Source organism: Puma concolor, chromosome A2 (genome assembly GCF_028749965.1).
Source record: "Puma concolor isolate L17-30 chromosome A2, mPumCon1.1.hap2, whole genome shotgun sequence".
NCBI classification, from domain to species: Eukaryota; Metazoa; Chordata; class Mammalia; order Carnivora; family Felidae; genus Puma; species Puma concolor.
The window spans coordinates 42900080-42923956 of record NC_141668.1 but is presented as its reverse complement, the minus strand read 5'-3'; the positions used below and the strand labels follow the sequence as shown (position 1 = coordinate 42923956).

The 23877-nt window shown below is 40.1% G+C and overlaps 1 long non-coding RNA gene across 1 annotated transcript in view; it reads right to left on the bottom strand.

Annotated features, from left to right (window-relative positions):
• The window catches only part of LOC147583123 (uncharacterized), a 49882-nt gene that overhangs the window by 5890 nt on the left and 20115 nt on the right, over positions 1-23877 (bottom strand). The window contains exons 3-4 of the long non-coding RNA XR_015242849.1: positions 14836-14934; positions 7629-7714 (exon numbers count right to left, since the gene is read on the bottom strand). This is a non-coding gene — a long non-coding RNA (uncharacterized LOC147583123). The remainder of the gene's footprint in view (positions 1-7628; positions 7715-14835; positions 14935-23877) is intronic.

Sequence of the window (23877 nt, the reverse complement as noted above, 5' to 3'; positions counted from 1 at the left end):
AATTAGTGAACAATAACAATGATGATAATAATAACAGCAATTACTCCTGTTCACAAAGTACTTACTCTGTGCCAAGCACTTTACCAAGATTTTTAGATACAATATCTCATTTAATCCTCACAATCACAGAATGAGTATGATCCCTGTTAATAAGATGAGGCAGGAGGTTTAGGGAGATTAAGTGTCTTGTCCAAGTTCATTCAGTTGGTGATACTTTTATTCGTTTTCTCTTTCTATTGCAACAAATTACCACAAATTCAGTGTCTTTTTTTTTTTTAAATTTTTTTTTCAACGTTTATTTATTTTTGGGACAGAGAGAGACAGAGCATGAACGGGGGAGGGGCAGAGAGAGAGGGAGACACAGAATCGGAAACAGGCTCCAGGCTCCGAGCCATCAGCCCAGAGCCTGACGCGGGGCTCGAACTCACGGACCGTGAGATCGTGACCTGGCTGAAGTCGGATGCTTAACCGACTGCGCCACCCAGGCACCCCACAAATTCAGTGTCTTAAAACAACACGTGTTTATCATCTTGCAGATGTGGAGGTCAGAAGTGTGAAATGGGTCTCACTGGGCTAACATCAAGGTGTTGGCAGGCCTGTCTTCCTTTCTGGAGGCTCTAAGGGAGAATCCACTTTCTTACTGTTTCTAGCTTCTAGAGGCTGCCCTCATTCCTTGGCTCATGGCTGCTCTTCATCACCAAAGCCAGCAATATTAGACTGAATCCTTCTTACCCTGCCATCTCCCTGCTTTCTCCATCTTTTGCCTCAATATACCACTTTTAAGGACCCCCGGAATTACATTGGGCCCACTAGATTATCCAGGACAATCTCCTTATTTTAAGACCAACTGATTAGCAGACTTAATTCCATCTGCACCATTAGGTCTCCTTTGCCATGTAGCCAAACATATGCACAGGTTCAGCGGTTTGGGACATGGAATCTGTAGGGGCCATTATCCTTCTTTCTATAAGACTGTCCTGATTACTCTCCTCCTGATCTCCCTGGCTCCTGATCCTTGGACTTGGCATTTGAACCCTTAGTCCCAGCTTGCTCCTTCAGCACTCTCTAAAGATACTGGCTACACTCCCAGCCTCTGGTTGTTAGGCTCCTGGTACTTCTGTTAAGATGGCTCAATCCCAGACACATGTACACATATTCACAGATACACACAGACTTCCTCTAGGGAAACTTGGAACATACTGAGCTTCTCTGACTCCTCACTGAGTACACATTTGCTGAGCCCCAACTATATGCCAGAGATACAAGATCACCTCTGCCATCAAGATGCTCATAATCAGAGGGAAAACACACAGGTAAACCAGTGATCACAGACCTTGTGGTAAAATGCGCAGAGTGCTGTGGGGGCAAAGTATGGGGGTGAGGGGCATATTAGGGAAGGATTCAAATGGGGACAGACACTCGACTGGAGTCCTAAGTCATGAATAAGAATAGTAAGGCAGAGATAGAGAGGGGCAGACTCTAGACAGAGGGAACAGCACGTACATAAACATGGAGAGTACGAGAATGTGGACGCTTTGGAAATGCAACTAGCCTGGTTTGAATGGAACACAGGATCCAATTCAAGATGAGGGCCACATGGCATGAGGAGAAACCAGTTTAACTAGTTTCAGTAAAGACTAGGGTAAAGTAATAACCCAAAGTACAACACCCCAAATAAGATAGATCTTCTCTCTCACGGAGTTGTCTTGCTAGCCTAGACTGGTGAATAGCTTTGCTATGTGATGGTCAGGAGCCACCGGTGCATAATTGAGAACAGGTCACTGCAATGTGTGGTTCCAGCTTAAGGGAACAGAAAGTGAAGAAGTCTGGGGCAAGCAATTTCCTTTTCAGCAAGCAAGGCGGGGCTGGATTAAGAGGACATTACCAGCCATGTGACAGCATTTAAACTTTATCCTGAAAACAATAGGACATCATTAAGGGGTGACAGATTTCATTTCAAAAATGCAAATTCTAGCACCGAGCAAGAAGAGTAGACTAGACAAAGGCAAAACTAAGAAGTAGGAAATCCATTTTATAAAGATGCCTTTAGCAGAAACCCAGGGGAGAAGTGATAAGAAAAGAGTAGATGGAATTGAGTTTGTGGAAGCAAATACATGAAAGGGTTTTAAAAATGAGAAAGTATTCAATTGTTAAATGCTACAAAGATGTCAAGCAAAAAAAGGACTGGGTTTGGCATTAGGAGGTCATTGATCAGCTTGCTGAGAGGACTTTCAGGGGAGCGTTGGCACAGAAGGGGGTGGAGAATTGGAAATAAGGAATGTAGAAAAATTTCCAAGATGTTTGGTTAGGACATAGGCATATAAGGTAGTAGTTTCTTTGTGGTTGTTTGTTTATTTGTTGGTTTTTGTAAATATGGAAGAGCTTGGAGATGGAAGGTTAAAGATAAATGTGAGAAAGGGGTAATTAATGAACAAAAGTGGTTAGCAGGAGGGAAAGAACAGGATCCAGGGCCCAAAAGAGGAAATAAATTCAGTGACAGAAGATAGATCCAGAGCCATAAAAAAGCCCATTTTTCCCTTCAACTGAGACATTTAGAGAAAATGCCGGAGAGGCTGCCAACCGTCAGCATAATGATGGAAGATCATAAACCAAGGGCAGTAAGGTCCATCTGTGGTCTAAGGGTTTACTTCCCTTTCAGAAAGTTAGTACTGGATGCAGGACAATTTTCAGCGATTAGTAAATTTGACCACAAGGTAAGACTATGATATGAGTGGAGTCTAACTATTACTATGACATATAATTAATTCCCTGCGGGTACGACCAGAATTATCTTAACAGCCACAAAGAGAAGGACTGGAATGTCAATTTGCTTCCTCTCAATCCTCTTCTTCTTCCCACATCCCCAAGTGTTTTCCCCTTAAGTGGATTCTGTACTAAATCATCATAATGATGGGCCCTCCTTAACTCAGTTTGTTCTTCTGCCTGTGGCATCCATTTCCGCTCTCCTAATTCACGGAGTTCCACGTTGTTATTGAAGCATTTCCCTGGGGATCTTTTAGGTGTCTACATCCTAGTTTCATTTTAGTATCTTCATTGTATCTTTTGCATTACATCAACAGTCTGTTAGTTTCAGACTTTGCCTTATGGTACCAAGTCGATTAATATATGATTTTGAAAACGTAAACATGCACACATACGACAAAGTGCATCAAAGTCGACAGAACAAAAGAAGCGGTTTGTGTTGGCCCACAGGCTGCAAAACCATGCCGTATAATAAGCACAGCACCTATAAAGAGGAATTGGGTTTGGTTCCTGCCCACTCAAATAATGTGTATGAATTTCTCGGTGGGATTCATTGCAGGCATTCAAATGCTGATTTTCTTTCTTTCTTCACTCTCACAGGGTTCACTTTCAAATGGGGGAGATGTAACTATGGCATAAATACTTTTAAAAGGAGGGGAAGGGAACTACAGAGAAATAGGATTCTATACATGAAGGAACAGAGACAGGAAAAAGCTCACAGCATTCAAAGAAGAATAAGTAAAAACAAGTCCACCCTGCAGTGTTCTCCAGGACCTTGTTAACAACCACATTCAGATGTTAATAAATCATTTTTACTGAAATTTTTTGGGGATGGGAGAGGAACCTGGATTAAAGTTATTTTGTTTTGCGACATCACCAAATAAGGATCTAGGCTATTAAATTACACAGCAAATGCCCATTTTGATTTGGCTTGGTTGGCTACTTATTTATTTATTTATTTATTTGGACAAATACAGTCTGGATTTCATTTCCCAATGTTCCTAGTGGCAAACTTCTTGGTAATATTTGAGAAACATGCTTTGGTATATGACACTTATTACCTAATAGCCTTGTGATCTGGGTTAAGTTATAAAATCTTTCTTCCTCAATTGCCTCATTCTCATAAGGTTGTTAGGATTAAATAAGATAACCATATAAAGTCCCCTGGCACATAGTAAGTGCTCAATAAATGGTAGTCACATTTGGAGGAGGTAATCAAGAGGACATGACAGGCAGCTGACTTGAGAGTTGGACCCAGGCAATCAGAGGTTCCTCATTCCCAGTCCTGTCCTTGGCATATACACTCTGCCTATCATGCCCACAGTAGGAACAGCATGAGGCATCATTAGAGACAGTCCGCCATGTATACATGCACTCTCTCACACATTTGTGAAATGCATTACATTTAGTGTGTGTATGTGGGTATGTGAGAGAATTAGAAAAGAATGTGTGTCTCCTTTCATTCTGCCACTTTATATTCATAAGAAAAAAAGAAATACTGAATAAAATGTTAACTAATTTCCCCAGATTACCTGGTCAATATAACAGTGTGTGGGGAAAGGGATACTGATAACAGGGGGCCCTGCAACAATGGCAACAATGGCAACAATGGATTGAATATCCCTTTAAAACTAAGCTGATCCTATGATTATTGTGTTTGTTTGTAATCACAGCCATAGCTCAGGGGTAAGAAGAGTAGGCAAAGCTCTTTGCCATTACTCTAAAGTATCTAGATAATAACAATAACCCTGCTATTGAAGTAGCAAAAATTATAAGGATATCTTTTATAGCATGGTTAAAAGTGGGGAACATGGAAAAGAATTTAAATTTCCAAGAATTGGGTAAACAAACAATGACAAATTCATACAATAGAATATTTTTCAGCTATAAAAATGATGCTGCAGAACGGTAGGCAATAACCTGGAAAGATATTAAAACATACTGTTAAGTGAAAACAGCAAGTTATAAAACATGTACATTCGATTATTTTTGGCTAGGAAATACCACCTATCATTTATTCACCTCGCTTGCCATCAATCACCCACGTATTGAAGTGTATGCATCAAACTGTGAAAACTAGTTATCTCAGTATGAAAAGATTATTGGTCATTTTATGTTTTATTTTCTTTTTGCTTATCTTTATTTCTTTGGTATTTTTTCTATGTTGACTATCTCTTACTTTTTAGAATGGTAAGAAAAATAAGAAAAAAATAAGAAAAATAAATACTATGGACTATAATGAGAGAGAGTCACAGTGAAAGAGAGTGAGCAACAGTGTGAGAGGGAGTATGTTTATGAAAGAAGAAAGAGAACATTCATTCAAAGACAGACTGGTGTCTCCGGGCCTGAAACTCTGGTTCTGGCTTTCAACCTACCTTCTACGTTAAAGTCATTCAAGCCTTGTTTCCTGATGGATAACCAATCCTTTTGGCTATGATGTGTCTCCCTATGGCTCATACCTATAACCTGAAACTGACTCCAGCCTACGTTCCAGCCCCGCTTGGACCCCACCTCCCTAAACCTATGTAGTTATGATATGAGAAGATTTTGCTCTAACTTGGAAGTTGGACCTTAGATGATATACCAGCTGTGTCAATTTTATGATTGGTGGGGATTATTTACAATACATATACATATACATATACATATACATATACATACATGAAGTAAACCTCTAGTTGATAATGGAGGTATAAATTAATTGCCAATTGTCATTTATTAATGCTCTTAGCACTTTTTTTCTTGACACCTAGATCAGTTTTCTGAATTATATTACCTGCCCCTGATCCCTGGCATATATTATATAAATGTGAATATAAATTTTTGTAAATTAAAACTTATTTGTAGATAACATTTCAGTAATTGAAATTTTAATATATTGGGAAGTGATTTTAGTATTTATAGCTTTATTCCTTAATGTTAAAAATTAAACATTCAACATTACTTTAAAGCTGGTTTTCTAAATCTTTTCACTTATTCACCGATAATGAAGAACAAAATTTAACTCATCTGGTTCAATTTTTTAAGTTTTTTTGTTTATTTCTGAGAGAGAGGGAGAGAGAGAGAGCACAAGCAGGGGAGGGGCAGAGAGAGAGAGAGAGAGGGAGGCATAGAAGCAAAATCAGAATCTGAGCTGTCAGCACAGAGCCCGATGTGGGGCTCGAACCCACCAACCAGGAAATCATGACATGAGCTGAAATCAAATGCTTATCTGACTGAGCTACCCAGGCACCCCTCATCTGGTTCCATTTTAATGAAGGGATGGTGCTATGGGCTGAATGGGTCCCCCTAAAATTCATATGTTGAAGTCCTACCCCTCAAAATGGTGGCACTAGGAGGCAGGCTTTAGGATGTGATCAGATCATGAAGGCGAAGCCCTCCTGAATGGGATTAGTGACCTTCCCACTAAGAGAGATCTTTCATCCCTTCCACTATGTAAACTTAGAGCCAAAAAACAGCTGTCTAGTAAGTGGGTTCTCACCACAGAATCAGACTACACCTTCACCTTAGATTTCCCAGCCTCCAGAACTGTGAGAAATAAATTTCTGTCTGTTAAGCCACCCAGTTTATGGTATTTAGTTATAGCAGCCCAAGCTTACTAAGACAAATGGTTTGCTGAGACATGTGCAGGGTCGAAGGAACAAAAAAGGATGTGGAGACATCCAGGAACCAGCAGTGTAGGAAGTTGTTAATTGGGTCTTAGACCTAAAGGGGCAAGAGGAGACAGTACAGCTTCTGGAGCCTAGGAAGAGCTGGTGCCATAGAAAGGGGCCACACAATGGGAGTTGTGGTTGTGGAGGACACAGCCATACCAGAAGCAAAGTGCAGGAGAGGGGCACGGGAAGAGGTACTTACTGTGTCTGTCTTTCCATTTTCCAACCTCTCATTGCCTGTAGCCAACAGGTGGCCACCTGGCAAGAAAGCCTGGGCGATGTGGTCTACAGGGGTCAGGACAAGGACCAAAAGAAGAGGATGGAGAACAAAGAGTGAATGGCAAACGGGGAAATAAAATTAGTGTATTCACTCCACACATTTTTTTTTTTTTTAAACTCATTGCTATGTTCCAGACATTGGACTAAGTGTACTTGATTTGCTGAACTTAGTTTGAGGTTTGTGAATAGATGAGTTGGGCACAGCTTTAGAGGAAATCTCTGTTTTCCTGAATATTATTTCTATTTACAGTATTTCAATAGGGACAGCGCTTCGTGGATTAGACTTTCAATGAGCTTTGCTACCTTTTGCTTGTGCTTGCTCTTCTACATAATGGCACACTTTGAAAAGCCATAAGTATAGAACAGGCACGACTTTGTATAATTAAGCTCAGGAGTAAAATCTTGGAATTTTACATAAGGGATGTTTCTTGGCTCTTTGTTGGCTTTTAAGAAAAAGGACAAATAAGGACACAGAACACAGGAGATAGGAGGCAGGAACCAAAGCAAATAACTTAATGAGCTATTCAAGAGGGAATTCACAAACTGCTTCTTAAGCCTTGATGAGAAATATGGAGGCATGTTGGTGAGGAGCTCGTATTATTATTACTGGGAACATGTTGTATGGAGAAAGGCAATGGATTCTCAAAAAAGAAACATTCTGATAAAAATCAGAAATTACAGAACATGTTGCTTCATTCAGAGCTATACAATCCACACCATGGAGTACTGAATCGGCTGTATTCTGCCCTCTGGCAATTTTGGAAAACATTTCATTGCTTTTTAAGCACTATCCCCTTCCCTCCCTTCAGAGAGGCCAAGCAGAAGACTTTGGATAGTACATCTTATATCACACAGTTGATTAATTTCTTTGCTACTTTATAGAAACTAGTATTTCTTAATGAATGTATAAGGTTTGAAATTTAGAATATCCACCTTCTGATTCAGGTTCCGTCACTGTGTAAACTTGGACATGACACTTCATTTCCCAGGGCCTCAAGTTCCTCATCTGGAGAGATCAGCTGGAAAACACAGGGTTTACCTAAGCTTTATGAAGTGATTGAATGCATGAATTGTAAAGAAAATTGTATCAGTACGTATCTGTGTGTACATGGTCCCACTTGCGAATAGGGGATCAATACCATTCATCAGATTCCCCAAGAACTTTGTGTTCCCTAAAAACAATTATACAAATCTGAACCAAAAATATTAAGCAGACCCCATTTAATTTTAATTTTTAATTTTTTGAGAGGGAGAAGGTGCACACACGCACAAGTTGGGGAGAGGGGCAGAGGGAGAGAGAGAGAGAAAAAGAGAGAGAGAGGGAGAGAGAGAGAAGAGAATCTCAAGCAGGCTCGATGCTTAGCACAGCTCAGAGCCTGACGGGGTAGGGGGGCTCAATCTCACAACCCTGGGATCATGACCTGAGCTGAAATCAAGAATCAGACACTCAACTGACTGAGCCACCCAAGCACTCCAGGAAGACCCTATTTTAAACTAAGAAATTCTACAGCTTCATAAAAAATCTTTGGTTTACATAGCAATTTCAGAGCTGTCTCAAGTCCTTTTCTTGAGCTTCAATTTATAGCGGTTTTGCCAATTCTAGCTTTAAGCTTCTATTCTCTTCCCAGTTTTAATGATCTATAACCAAATAAATCAGATTTTTAACAAGGAGATAAGCCATCAAATATATTAGAAATATTCACGTTTAGAAGATAATTTTTAATATTAGAAACATTCACATTTAAAAGATCATTTTTACAATATAAGTAAATATGCCCTATTTTATCTGTTTTAAAAATCATCATTTTAATATTTGGTTTCTCATAACATGCAAGGAACTGTAGCTTGAGATATTTAATAGAATTTTGGAGTAAGAAGTTCTTGCAGCAGCACTGTCTGAAAGAACTTTTTGAGATAATGGAATGTTCTATAAATTTGTACTGTCTGATACAATGGCTGCTAGTCATATCTGGCCACTGAGAACTTGCAGTGTGGCTAGTGTGAATGAGGAATTAAATGTTTGATTTAATTTAATTTAATTTAAATTGTCACACATGGCAAGTGACTACCACATTTGATAACATAATCTTAGAGAATGCCCCATGTAATACATATCAGGAGCTAAAAACCTCACGGCACTTCCTGTGATGCAGAATTTCTCAACAGAAACACTGTTGAATAGGGCCAGATAATTCGTTGTTTGCAGGGAGGGAAGTTGCCCTGTGCACTGGAGTGTATTCAGAAACATCCCTGGCCTCTCCCCACTAGATGCTGTTATTACTTGATCCCCAGACATGACAATGTCTGCAAACATTGCCAGTTGTCCTCTGGAGGTTATAGTCGTCCCAGGCTGAGCACTACTGCCTTTAAGTAAGTTTTCCTTGAGCTTTGTCTTGAAAGTACTCAGGGACGAGGCACCTTACCAGATGGACCAATTCTGTATTGGATTCTTGAAATTATTAGGACATTATTCCACATAAGTGGATGCCCATAAAGTCTCTTCTCTGGACTTAGTTCTTGTTGGCAATTCTAGTAAACTCTTTGTTGAGGAAGAAGGCGGAAATAAACAAGCTAGTTGAAATGTGTATTAACAGGAAGCTCAACACATAGTGGTTAAGAGTGTGAGCTCTAGAACTAGAGACAGGGGTTCAATTTCTGGTTTTGTCAGGAGCTAGCTGTGAGTCACTTGTAAGGTAATTCAGTTCTCTGTTTCTTAGATTTGTCACTTGTAAAATAGGAATGATAATAGTAATGAGAGTTGTTTTAGAATTACATGAGAATGTGAATAATATGCTTGGTTATTATTATTTTAAGTAATAATGACAAGAATATTCTACTATCGTGTTGTGTTACTTGTTATAATATTTTACCACATGTGATCCTCCCAATGATTTTATAGATAATGGTGTTCCATCTGATAAATGAAAAATGTGGAGGCTCTCATAATTTCAGTGGTGTGCCCAAGTACATGCTTGGTGAGTTGAGAAAGCTAGATTCAAACCCAGTTCATTCAGTTCCAATGTTAGTATTCTTTCTGCCATACACAAAGAATTCTGCCTGATCTCACCATCTTATGTTCTGTGTCTGTGAGGGATCAGTCTATGTGTACCAGGTATGGAGAGTTTTACATAGTCATCAGGGATTTACTTATGTAACCTTTGGAAGGGCCAAGGTGTGAAAGAGAAGCAACCCTCCATGATCTCAGCATGAAACACCAAAGCCAGAAATTCTCAAGAACTGGTGGAAAGCTGTTGTGAAGCTGCATCTGACCATGCATCTAGACACAATCACCTCTGCAGGATAAGGCCTCTGCTTCTCTTCTGCTTCCAGATATCTCTCACTGATGCTTTTACCTGGATCCTGCAGAGAATGGCATTCTGGGAAATGTAGTTCCTGCTTTGCTTCTGCAATGCAGAGGAGATGTAGATGGGGATGGTAGTGATTCTGAGCTGGCAACCAAGAATCCAGCACCTAGCTAAGGCATTCACATAGTCACCAGTGGATTATATGACCCAGGGTGATATGTGGGAAAGGTCATGGGACCAAATGCTCCCTTTAGCACCAATAATTATCAGTGAGTAAGTCATTTCACCTCTCAGGCTCTTTGCCTATCAGAATTAAGTAAAATAACACACAGTGAATGATTCTCACAGAATCTGGAACACAGCGAATGCTCAGTTAGTGTTGGTTGTTGCTCTGCACAGCTATAGACAGACAGGTATATTCTGAAGGCTATTTTCCCTGAGTGTTCTAAATGGTTCAAGGGAGATGATTTTGGGGCAGAGGTTACTAGTTGCCCCAATATCCACTCTTCCTTTCTTCCACAGTGATAGCCTGATGAAGATCATATTTCTGGCCTCTTTTGAAGCTCACATTCTCACCTGCATCTGTGGGGGGAGGTGCTGGTGTACCTTCCAAGTCTGGACTTTGAAGGGAACTGGGCTCGTGTTCCTCATCCTCTCCCTCTTTTGGCTGACTGGGATGCCGCCATGTTGGTGACAGCCAACTGTGGGCTAGCAGCCATGGATTGAAGGCAGCAGAACAACAAGCCAGAAGGAACTGGGCTCCTTGTCCCTCTGGGACTGCGTGTCAGCCAAGACAGCTTGGGCTCAGACTACTATGTGAGTGAGAAATACACTTCTGTCTTGTTGCCACCACTGAGGCTTCTTTGCTGTAGCAGCTTGGCCTGTCTTCTAACTATACACCATTGGATGCAGACACTCCTACATAATTCCTCAATTATTACATGAAGGCAGCTTTCTGTAGGGGTGTGAATGCTCACTTGAGACAGATTTCAAGCCAGAATGGCCAATATCTCACTTACCCAGATAATTTTATTTGAAAGACAGGTCCTGAAAATGGTGGGTGAACAACAAAAGTGCAAAAAATCCAGGAGAGGCAGAGAAGCGTCTGGAACCAATGCTGAGGGAGCTCAGATACCTAGCAGGGGAAGCAGGCAGCCCTTTAAAACTACAAGGTGTACTGTCCAAGATTACAGTATAAGAGGGCTGCTAATAAATGCTTTCAGTGAAGAATTCAGGGACATTTCTTGGCTTTCACGAATAGTGCTAGTATTAAAAACAAACAAACCTGACGAATAGAGCAATGCTTCCCTCAGCTGAATGACTGGGTGATCATCTGTGCTTAGCAGAGCAGCAAGCATGCTTCCAATAATCATAATTTAAAGATTCCAAGTGATAAAAGCATCACATTGAAATATCTGTTGTCTGCATGCTGCCCTGGCTACACAGACACAAAGAAGTGAAAGGTATTGCTGCAGTCACTGGGATCTCGGCTGGCACGATTATCGTGGCATTTACTACGTTGTAACCTCATCCGTTGTATAGACGTCCTTTCTCTAGACTGTGAGCCCTCTATGAATTATTTGCCTTTGTACCTTCTGCTCCTATAATGGTCAATAAATATTTAAATGGATGAATCTGTTCAACCTCTTTACTTTTCTGTGACTTGTTCAAAGTCAAAATTAATAATTGAAAAAATCTGATTGTTTTTTTTCTTCTATGTGAAGTGTTCTATTTTTTCCAGGGGACGAATGGCTAAATCTCTTATTAGGCATCCGCTAACCCAGATGCACACACGCACACAAACACCAAGGCATATAAACAAACACAAAACACACGTAAACACAGAGTCTCACACAGCACACACAAATTCACACACAAAAGCATGGGTTCTACATTTGAATTTCAGGCAAATGATGAGCAATATTTTAGGATAGATGAGTTTTAAATATTGCATACACAAACACACATATGGGGTGTACTTACCTGAAAAGAATTATTTGCCGTTTACTTGAAATTCAAATTTTACTGTGTGCCCTGTATTTTTATTTGCTAAGTCTGGCAACTCTACCATGAACATACACATGGATATATGTGCAGAAACAGACAGAAACACATAAGCAAGTACACACACAGACACATACACCCCTAAGATTTAGTTCCTCCTAATAGATCTTGCCACTGCCAGACCGGTCATCAGATGACCTATCCCAGATTTCCTTAGACAATTGGGACATGTCAGTGTCTCGGGAGGGAAGCAGAAGGCTGATTCTCCACTCATAGTAGTTCTGCATGGAGGAGGGAAAGGGGAGCCTTATTCTTCAGTTATATGACCAGTTGTTTTAGAAAGGGCATACTTCCCTCCAAATATTCTCTCTCTCTCTCTCTCTCTTTCTCTCACATGAATATCCACCCTCCCCCCGCCCACTCCTCATAATCAAGCACCACTTTGGCCATAATTAGGAATTCCTTCTACATGATTTTGTAAAGAGAGTCAAGCTCCAGAGAGAAGATTGTTCCCCCCCAGAAATCTATGACACTGAGTTTACAAATATGTTTGGCGATGAATGATAGGGTGGGTTTGTGTGAAATTCCACATCTGTTTAGGGTGTCACTGTGTACCTTTAACTTAGAGATCCTCTGGGTAATTCTTTTTTTTTTTTTATTTTTTTATTTTTTTTATTTAAAAAAAATTTTTTTAACGTTTATTTATTTTTGAGACAGTGAGAGACAAAGCATGAACAGGGGAGGGTCAGAGAGAGGGAGACACAGAATCTGGAACAGGCTCCAGGCTCTGAGCCATCAGCACAGAGCCCGACGCGGGGCTCGAACTCATGGACCGTGAGATCGTGACCTGAGCCGAAGTCGGCCGCTTAACCGACTGAGCCACCCAGGCGCCCCCTCTGGGTAATTCTTGACACCACTTACCTTATCACCATCTGCCCCATAACCCTTCACAATTAGTGTCTTAATGTCTATTGAGTCCATCTCAGCAATGTCTTGGATATGCTTTTTACCCTCCATTCTCATGGCTACTGGCCATTCTTTGTCTCTTACCATCTCTCACCTGGATGTTGACCTCAGCCCCTACTGCATCACCCCAACCTGTCAACTAATTCATCTTCTGCAAAGATACCCGACTAGAACTCTCAGTGTGCAAGTTTGATCATAATCCTCCCTTCCTTGGAATCTTTTGATGGCACTCCATTTTCTCCACCATGAAACCTGACCTTTCAGTATGTCCTGAAAGGCCCTTCTCTCTCAGAACCCATTCCAACCTAGTTTCTACTTTCACCTCAGATATTCAGCCTGATCCTACCAAAATGAATGATTTTTCCCACAGATTGTCACTTCCATTGTTCAGCCTTTCTCCCATCATCATTCTCTGTGCGTGAAGCATTCCTCACCTCCTTCCTTGCCTACTGAATTAATTATCCTTTAGATCACATTACATATCCTCTCCAACCCCATCCCACAAGGCCTTCCACTCCTGTAGTCAATTACTCCCTCCTCTGTGTACCCACGGTCTTTGACATATACTTCTCATTTACCATTATAATTATTTATTAATATTTACAAGCCACTCTCCCCTCATCCCCAAGCTTGTGAGCTTTTCTGGGGTAGAGGTTAACTCTTATTCATATATGAACCACCAGTATTTAGGATAGTGTCTGCCACAGAAAAGGGTCTTAGGAAATGATGTTGTTGGTAGAATGTTACTGGGCAGCAGTGTGGGTTGAGGTTACTAGCAGAGGCTTTGGAATCAAGAGACCAACATTTGACTCAAGAAAATACCATTTATCAGTTCCATGACCTGTAGCGAGTTATGTGATATCTCTGTGGTAGGCAGAATAATGTCCCCCATCTGCCCCCTGAAAAGAGGTTCATGTCCTCAGCCTCAGAACCTGTGAAAATGTTACATGGCAGAGGGAAAATAAGATTGCTAATCAGCTGACCTTAAAAAGGGGCGGGATATTCTGGATTATCCAGGTAGCCCCACCGTAATCACAAGCGGCCTTAAAAGTAAGAAACTGAGGCAGAGAGAGATCAGAGTGATGCAGTGTGAGAGGGCTCAACCCACCATTGCTGGCTTGGAAAATGGATGAGGGTCAGGAACCAAGGAACATGGGCACCCTCTAGAACACTAGAAAAGAGAAGGAAACATATTCTCCCCTGGAGCTTCCAGGAGGGCATGCAGCTCTGCCAACACCTTGGTTTTAGCCCAGTGTGTCCCATTTCAGACTTCTGACCTCCAGAACTGTAAGGTAATGACTTCATGTTGTTTTTAAGTCACTAAGTTTGAAGTAATTGTTACAGCAGCACTAGGAAACTCATACAAGCTCTAAGCCTGTTCCTTCTTCAGAAAATGAAGAGAATGATAATTCCAGTCACACAGGGTAGTGGAGAGAACCAAATAAGCTAATTATGTAATGCACGGCATAGTGCTTTGCATGGAAAGGGTGCTGAAGAAAGGCAGTAGTCAAAGTAATAGCTATAGTATTAGTACTCCCACCAATACTATTGTCATTTAAAGCAGGAAGGGGGTAAATTGGGACTTAAAAGAAATACCCAGGAAGCAGCAGTCTGATTGAGTTGTTCATGAGATGGTAATGAGAAGGGACTGAATCTGCTGTCCTGGAGATGCCCCAGGACCCTCTGCAATGACAACAAAAGGAAATCACCACCACTCCCCTTCCCATTTGAAATTCTATAATAGTTATGGCTGTGCATTTGTAGGATGTCATTGGCTACACAGCTCTTTATATCAGCCTGTAGCTGGTCAGGTAGAGAGTCACTCTATTTCTTAATGATTTTTCTTGCATGGAGAAATTTCTTACCTTTGCCTTTTGAGAAAGCTCAGGATCTCACATATAATGTTTCAGGGCTGTCATAAAGGTAGAAGAGCTTGCAGCTTACATTCATTCGAGGATCAGATACTGTGGAAGTTGAATACAAATGAGCATTATTGTTGGTGTTGTTATTTATTATTATTATTATTATTATTATTATTCAGTAGGGAAAGAAATGTCTGTACAGGGAAATAAGCCAGATTACATTAGCCAGATTATTCATTATGTATTTGATATGAACTTAGTGTGTTTAATATGTGTTTAATATTGTGTTTAATATGACTTTCAAGATTAGAGGTCTGTGTCAAAGTCAACGCCATAAGACAACAAAGACTAAACATACAACTCTTTAAGAATCTATTCTAATTAGTTTGCACAAACACTTAGGTGACTTGTTTTTTTAATTGTGTCTCCTGGCTCTAACTGGATGGAACTGGATAAATGCATGATGTGTCAAACCTCAGGCAAAATTTCACTGATGGGCAGAGATGTTTATATTCAGGAGAAACCCTTAGCTAAATTGTTAGCAGACTAGTTAGCATCCACTCTCACCAGTACTTTGGTCTTCAACATAGAAAGCTTTGTTAATATAAATTTTCTGCCTTTTCCCATCTCACTCCCCAGTCTCATTTGGAGGGGCTATGGAGCAACAGAGTGGCCACAGGAAGCAAGGAAATGAGGCAGTGAGGGAAGGAACAGGGTAAAGAAAATGGGGCAATTGTTGAGCCCCCAATCTATATCAGGCTCCTACTTTGCAGATGTTAAACCCATTGAAACTTCCTATGGTCCTGCAAGGTAGCTCCCTTGTCACATACGGGATCCGGCCGAACTGTAAGCTTCATGACTATATCATCACTGTATCTCCAGGGATTAGTATGTACATTAATGTCTCAGTTGAATGACTTGTCAGAGGTTGTACAGACAGTGGTGGAGCCAACTTTTAGACCCACATCACATTTTGTCTGCACATCAACCCACAGTGACCACATCCTGGACACCTGAGTTTCCCAGCCAAGACTTTAAACAGGGCAGTCATGGCACCTATCTTGCAGTGTGAAGAGTTATGGCATGAGGTGCTCCTTCTGACCTGCCACGTCTTCACTCACAGTCTGGGTCTGTGTGTGTTTGCACGTCGCGAGGCTGGCTGATCCTGGGAGAGAATGGAGATATATGGGAGGTGGAATCATGAGCCCCACTCCTGCCTACCTGCCTCCTTCAATCGAACACACACATCTGTACTATAGTGTGCAGTTCTGTTGCTGTAAGAGTATGTGACATCTCAGGACAATATTACCCAAATTGCTTTAATCCTTCTGCTAAGAAGAAAAAAAAAATAAAGCTGGTTTTTCCTCCCTCCAAGCAGTCCCATGGACTCTATGTTAGTCTAGTTCCTTTGAATAAAAGTTTACCCTGACACAGGAGTCAGTGTTGATGGGCTCTATAGGGTGGCTAGTTCAAAGACGATGGAGTGCCAACCCTATGGCAAAATTTCTCCTGGGGTGGAATTAGAGGGCTGAAGGATGACATCACATGGTAATGCTATTAGATTTGAAACGCTAACGGAGGCACTATCTTTGCTTTTGCTTTTTCTCTAATAGAAACATTAAACAGCAAACAAGTGTCATTTCTAGACACAGAACTAGTGCTCAAAGAAATTTTGCAAACATTACCCAGTCTTTCTGGGTAGGAATATAGAGCTTGGAAAAACTGCCACAGTTTATTAATTCCATTTGTTTTCAAAGAATAGGATGATTTTTCATACGGCAATGTTAAAGAGCCCTAGCCCATAAAAAGTGATTTTCCAAGGGTTTTCCTATACATATCCCAATTGTGATCATTTGTTTTACATGTCTTTTAGTTTTCCTCTATTTCTGGACTAACACAAGAAAGTGTTATATGAATGTTATTTATTTTTTTGAGAGAGACAGAGAGAGAGAGCATGAGCAGGGGAGGAGAGAGAGAGAGAGAGAGAGACAGAGACAGAGAGACAGAGACGGAGGGTCTGAAGCAGGGTCTGCACTGACAGCAGAGAGCCAGATGTGGGGCTCAAACTTATGAACTGCAAGATCATGACCTGAGCCGAAGTCGAAAGCTTAACCGACTGAGCCACCCAGGCACCCTAAAAAAAGTGTTATTTGACATGGAGAGGTGCATATGTCCACTGCAATTGTACTCTTTTCCATTAAAAATAAGCTTCTTTGTTTTATTTAATCCTTTGCCTTAGATTCTATATTGTCAGATACTATTGCCGCCCCAACTTCATTGTATTTACTTGGTGGATCTCTGCCTCCTTTCATTTAAAAATTTCAGATTATTTGCTTTAGTTGTATCTCGTTGTTGTTATTGTTGTTTTAAATTCCTGTTCAAGGGGCGCCTGGCTGGCGCAGTCGGTTAAGCGTCCGACTTCAGCCAGGTCACGATCTCGCGGTCCGTGAGTTCGAGCCCCGCGTCAGGCTCTGGGCTGATGGCTCAGAGCCTGGAGCCTGTTTCCGATTCTGTGTCTTCCTCTTTCTCTGCCCCTCCCCCGTTCATGCTCTGTCTCTCTCTGTCCCAAAAATAAAATAAAACGTTGAAAAAAAAATTAAAAAAAAAAAAAATTCCTGTTCAATGTGAAGCCTTTGTCTCATCATAGGGAAAGTAACTGATTTACATTCATTGTTTGATCTCTTTCTTGTCATCTCTAAGAATTTAATGTTTTTATGTTTCTACAGTAATATGTACTTTTTCACACTTAATGATGTATATTTTTGTTCTCTCTCCTTTGTTTTCTTGGTTGGCCTGCTCAGAATTAAATCCATTTTATCTATCAGTTCTGTTTCAAATTTATGAATTTCAGTTTATATGTTTATTAGTCCTTTTTTAGGGTCAGTATTTGGTAAAAGCATAGCCAAGTATTCTTCCTCTTTTTGAAATGTCTTTGAGATAGCTTTGGTCATACCCCATTAAAATGAATCCATTCTAGTCATTACAATGACTTTCTAAATCATCCTTAATTGCAGTTTTGATTTCTTCTTTGGCTCCAGTGTTATTTAGCTGGGTTTTTTTTTCACTTTCCAAGTAGAAGTTTTCAAAACCAGTTGCCATTAACTTTCAATTTTATTGCACCGTGATAAAAAATCTGTTCATATAATGTCTTTTTTGGAATTATTGAGATTTGCTCTGTGGCTCAAGATACCAATTTTTATAAATGTACTATCAATGGTTGTAATTAGTGTAATTCATGATAGATAAAAATAGAGATACAAGCTTATTAATTATATTGATTTTGTAAACTTTATAGTTTTCTCTACTACTCTCCAGATTCTTGGACATCCATAGTGAAATTTCCTATTTGTCATATTTTCTGTCAATTTCTCCTAATATATTTTTAAAATATTTTATTTTTTGTTTGTAATACTTCTATATAATATATTCATATTCATTTTAACAATTAATTTCTTTCTGAATTCGTCATTTTATTTTGTACTTTTAAACATATTTTCCTCCTCTTTTGCTTTTTTTCTTTTCCTATTTTTCTCTTTCATAGGACAAATTTTCCTAATTTTTTCCTTATTTCTTTAGAAATTAAAATTTGTCATTTTGGCATGCCATTGATAGTCTTTAAACTGAAAAAGTGTATATTTCTCAATTAATACCAAGGATGAAATAATGCATTTTTGATATTTGTATAAACATAACAGATTATAGTACCCTTCTCTTTCCTTCCTCCCTTTTTGCCTAGCATCTCTCCTTAGGTTTTGTCAGTAGACAGTGGGCTTTCCATCCAGATTAATAAGAATTGTCATGATTTTTTATGTTATTGATGAGGGAGTAGGGGGCAAGCTGAAGGCAAAATACAGATGAACAGCATTCCCCTCCCCATAAGGTGGAATATGTGTGATATTCCTCGGACACTCCTGGCTACTCAATAACAAAGGAAAGGGGTTTAAGCGCTTGCAATGGTAATGTGGGAAACTAAGGCAAATGAAAAGTTGCATTCCCTTACTGCCTACAGTCCATTGACAAGTCCTTGAAACTGGCAGAGCGGCCTCCCCCTAGGATCTCAGCTACCTGGATTGATGACATTTTACTAGAGGCAAAAGAGAATCTTAGCTTAACGTTATCCCAACCTCGAGGATCCCGTGAGTCTACTTCCTTTATCTTAACTCTCCCAAGACAGATGCTGGCAATCATACTCCAAGCTTATGGCTTCCTGATATACATCTGAAGTGTCTCATGACTGAGGTTTTATTAAACGGTAATAAATGGTGTTTCCCTAGCAACAGCTAGCCCCTCAATGTCCTGGAAACCTTGTTTCCAAAATTCCTTAGAGACTCACTCTACTCCTGACCCCCTCCCAACCTGAGGGTATATAATGTGTTACCTATCACAACCCCATGCAGCTCTTCCTGCCCCATGGGTCCTATCCCTGTGCTTTAATAAAATCACCTTTTTGCACCAAAGACATGTTCAAGAATTCTTTCTTGGCCATTGGCTCTGAACCACCCCTCCATCACCCCAAAACCTCATCATTATGAACATTAAAGAATTACTCTTGACATTTGCATTGTCGTATTCCAAGTTAATATCAATTATTGAGACGAGTTCAAAATTTTACTTATTTTATTGCTCATCTCCATTAATTTCCTAGCCAACTTCCAGATTCAAGGTTTTGGTCTGGAGCATTTGTGCATCAATACTTCTTCAACTAATTTTTATTAAGGAAAATATGTGGATGCTATGCTTCTTAGTTCTTACATGTATGAGACTCTCTTCTGATGGCTCTTGCACACGTTAAATATCACTTCATTAGATGTGAAACCCTTAGGTCACATATTTCCCTCTCAAATGCTGTGGTTACTCTCTATTGACTTTCAGCATGTGGTATTTTTAACAAGTCTGGTGCCAACTGAGCTATTTTTATATTTAGGAGACAACCTGTTTTTAATCCTTGAATTCCTGTAAGATGTTTCTCTTTGTCATTTGAGTTTAAACCTTCTACCACATAGATGTGCATTCCTTTTCAGACATTTTGCCTAGAGACTCTTCTATATTTCTTTTCAGATATTTGTACTTAGAGACCCTTTTGCTCTGAAGCCTCCAGGCTTTTCAAATCAAGGCATTTTTCTTCTATTATTTGTTTAATGATTGCTTCTGCTCCTTTGCTCTGCCTTGCTTCTGGAATCTCTCTTTCAGATGAAACGCACATACATACACTCACATAATGCTCTGGGTCTACTTTTCATGTCTTTTATATTTCTGCACATTGCACATTAGCTGTTTTTTTTTTTTTTTTTTGGCCTGGCTTTTGGGAGTCTTAATCTCATCTTCTTATGCACTCACATGTGTCTAGAGTTTCCCCATCTGCTGAAGGCAGCTTCTATTGCATGTTTAAAAAGAACAAACTATTGACTTACTTTTAGTAATACAAATAACAAGTTAATTCATCTTATTAAGGTTAAAATGATTCAAGTAAAACGAAAAACTGCCCTTCACATCTTCCCAACTCACTTCCCTTCCCCAAATTAAAAAGATGTATATGCATGTGTGTGTATGTTTCTATATCTTTTTCTGTATATTTACATCTATATAGAAATGTATGCTTTTGGGTTTTCTTATCATTATTTGCAAAGAATCTTCCTATTCATGCGATTTTGCAATTTGTGTTTTTCATTCAACAACAAGTAGTGGAGGTCATTGCATGCCGGCTTGGGTCAGGTTTCCTGGGAAACAGAAGCCTAGAGTGAGAGCTGCGTGTAGGGGGTTGATTGGCTACTGCTCTTAGGAATAACACCTGTGAGAGAGGAGAGGGGCGAGATTGAACAGAGGGAGAAGGTAAACTGCAATGCAGCCACAGCAAAGCTCTCAGTCATCTCTTGGGGGGCTTGAAAGCTTCTCAAACTCGTCTCAAATTGGGGTAAGGGGGCCAGTGGCACCAGAAATTGGATGTGAACTACCCCTAAAGAGGCCATGACCTGGTGTGAGGCAGATCCCTTGACCAATACCTACAGGTCTAATATTACAAAAGTTATGTGTGGTAACTTTTGAAGTAGATAATCCAAAAAAGAATACTCTGTTCCAGAGGCTGCTCATTATAAATCAAATGATGAACACATCGATTTTGACTGAAATGTTAGTGATATAATAAAAAAAAAAAATTAACATGAACATTTTCAAATACACCAAAAGGTAAAGAACAATACAACAAACCCTCATATTACCAGCACCGAGATTCAACAATTATCAAGATACTGCAATATTTTCTTTACTTTTTTTTTCTTTTTTTGAGGTATTTAAAAAAGAATCCCATCAAATATATACCATGGTGACTATAATTAACAATACTGTATTATATACTTGAAAATTAAGGGAATAGATTTTAAAAGCTATCACCATGAAAAATGATAATTATGTGAAGGGATGAAGATGTTAATTAACTTTATTGTAGTAATCATTTCACAAGACATTCACATGTCAGATCATCACGTTCCAGACTATTCCTTAATTTTTTTGATCTTTATCATGGAAATTAGGGAAGCAAGGGAGTTAAATATGGGATTTCTCATAGACCTCATCAAACCTACCAGTTCAAACAAAAAAAACATTTTTTTAATTTACACAATGCAATGTGCAATGGATGAGTGAGCCATTACTTTTGCTTAAAAGTCATACATACAACGCTCTGGTTAGAATATGTGTCAAAAGAGTATAAATACCTCCTGTGTACTCTAAGTTCCATTACTAACTTAGCTATTGAAACTTTTATTTTAAAATATTTGCTTATTCACCTTTCTCCCCATGTATGGGGTTCCCAGGGCTATTTCACAGCTTTTTGTTTCCTATAGCAAAATGTACTCTTACTATGAAACAGAGGTGTTCATTATCTCCTTTACTTCTTTTTATTCCTCATGTTGCTCCAAAGTTGTCAAATCGTTTACTTTTTCCTAAGAAAGGAGCACCACCTGAAACTAGAAGGCTCAACTCTCTGGAGACGGTTTGTCTTTTCCTCTGTTGCCTTTAAAAAGCCTTTAATATGGTAATGTACAATGTCTGTCTCCCACTGCACCAGTTAATTTGGTTTCCTAACTCCTATCCAACCATCACTGTGCCAGGGAAATACTTTGTTCTGGGTCTTGCTCTCTAGGGGATTAACCCAAACAATTTAATTTCAACCCAGTGACATCTTTACCTTTTCAGAAAGTCCTGCCATAATATTACTGCATGATATAAATATGATTGGCGGCGTCACAAATCGGGGAGTCATGTGACCTACCCACTCTGTTCTCATACAAAGGCCAAGATTACACAAACCCCTAAAAGGCAGACATCCCCAAGGGAAACTTAAAAAAGAAGAAAAATCATTAGAGAATGTGAGCATGAGAAGTGGAAATAACAGGGACTAAGGAGTCTGACTTCTTTAAATTTCAGCCTTGCTGTATCTCAGATTCCTCTTCTACAGAGTAGGGATATCAACAATATTGCCCAGGACAGGTCAGAGAAGAGCCTCAACTAAGTATCTCCCCCAATACCCATCCTTCAGTAGTTCTTAATTTTTTTCATGTGCAAGTAATTTATTGGAATCTGTTTTACCACTTTCCATTGTGAAGTTACTAATTAAAAAAAACCCTATTTTGTGGGTACTTAATATGTGCCAGGTTCTGCTTTAAGCCCTTTACCTTTACTAGTCATGGCACTCCTACAGAATCGGTGCTGTTAGTATCCCTGCGGAAATAAACAAAGGCCACCCAAATGAGAACAAACAGAAGCTGTTCAAGGCTTGCTGTAGGAGAGGAGTCAGTCACCATCACTTGCACTAGGTAGATTCAGAGGCAGTCAGAGGGGTGGGAAAGCTTTAAAGACAGGCAGTCTTCAGGTAGGCTCTGACTGGAGGCTGTTGGCCGGGAAGCAAGAGGTGGGCTAATTTGACGTCGCGCATCTTATGTGATTTGTTTGGGGAGTAGACTTGGCTTTCTCTGGTTGGTTCTGAATTGGAAGGAAGGGTAAAAAACTAGAGAAGCTGGCAGTCATTGGCCACACGCTCCAGACCTTGTGGTTTGGCTTCCTGGACTGGTTGCTGCAGATGCAGAAGACCAGAGTTCTACTGTCACACATGGTCTGACCATCGTCCGTCTGTATATTCGGTCTCTCATCCCCACCTTACAGTTGAGGACACTGAGGCACCGAGAGCTTAAGTGACTCGCTCAAGGCATTGCAGCCAGTACGGGCAGAGTTGGGATTTGGACCAGGCAGGTGGGCTCAGAGTCAGAGTCAGAGTCAGAGTCAGAGCTCAGCTCACCAGGCTCCACCCCAGCTTCTGCCTGTCAGCCCCGGGCTTCCCCCAGCTCCTCCCCTTGCCGCGATGTTGCCCAGAGAAGCTTGCGTCACTCTCCTTGCCTCCCTTTCCTCAGCTAGAAGATAATTAGAAAAAATAAAAGCCAACCCTTTCACGGGATTTTTATGAGAATTCAAGGAGCTATCTGCCGTGAAGTCGTGGCACACGGTAGATGCTCTGAATGTGTATCTTACTTTTGAGAAAACAAGAATGCACTTTGTAAATACAGGCTGGTTTCTAAGTCCAGTTTATAATTATCTGTATCTTCAAATCTTTTTGTTTTTGACAAGGAGGTTGGGGAAGTTTATTTGAAACGTATTTTAGGCAGCTTTTCTCTGGAAAGAATAAGGTGTTATGGCTATACATGCCCACTACTACTTGTAATAAAATACAATATCTAAAAACTTCCTCATCACTTCTTCAAATCCTTTGCATTGAAACTGTCCCAGCTTTTGAAGCATTTCGGCTGTTGTCCTTCCTCTGGCAGCCCCACGGCAACATCTGCTTTCTATTTACAGAGCCGAACCCGCAGCCCCGAGCCAGTCTGATTAATTAGAAATCACCACGGCAGGGTACATCCCTTCCTGCCCTCCCCAAACACAACAGTGAATCTTTTTTAATCCTCTCAATAACCAGTTCATATCCCCCAAGTTAAAGCACTTGGCCTTTATAGTCATCTTATTCCAGGCTGAATCAGAGGCCAGCGACTGGCCTGATCA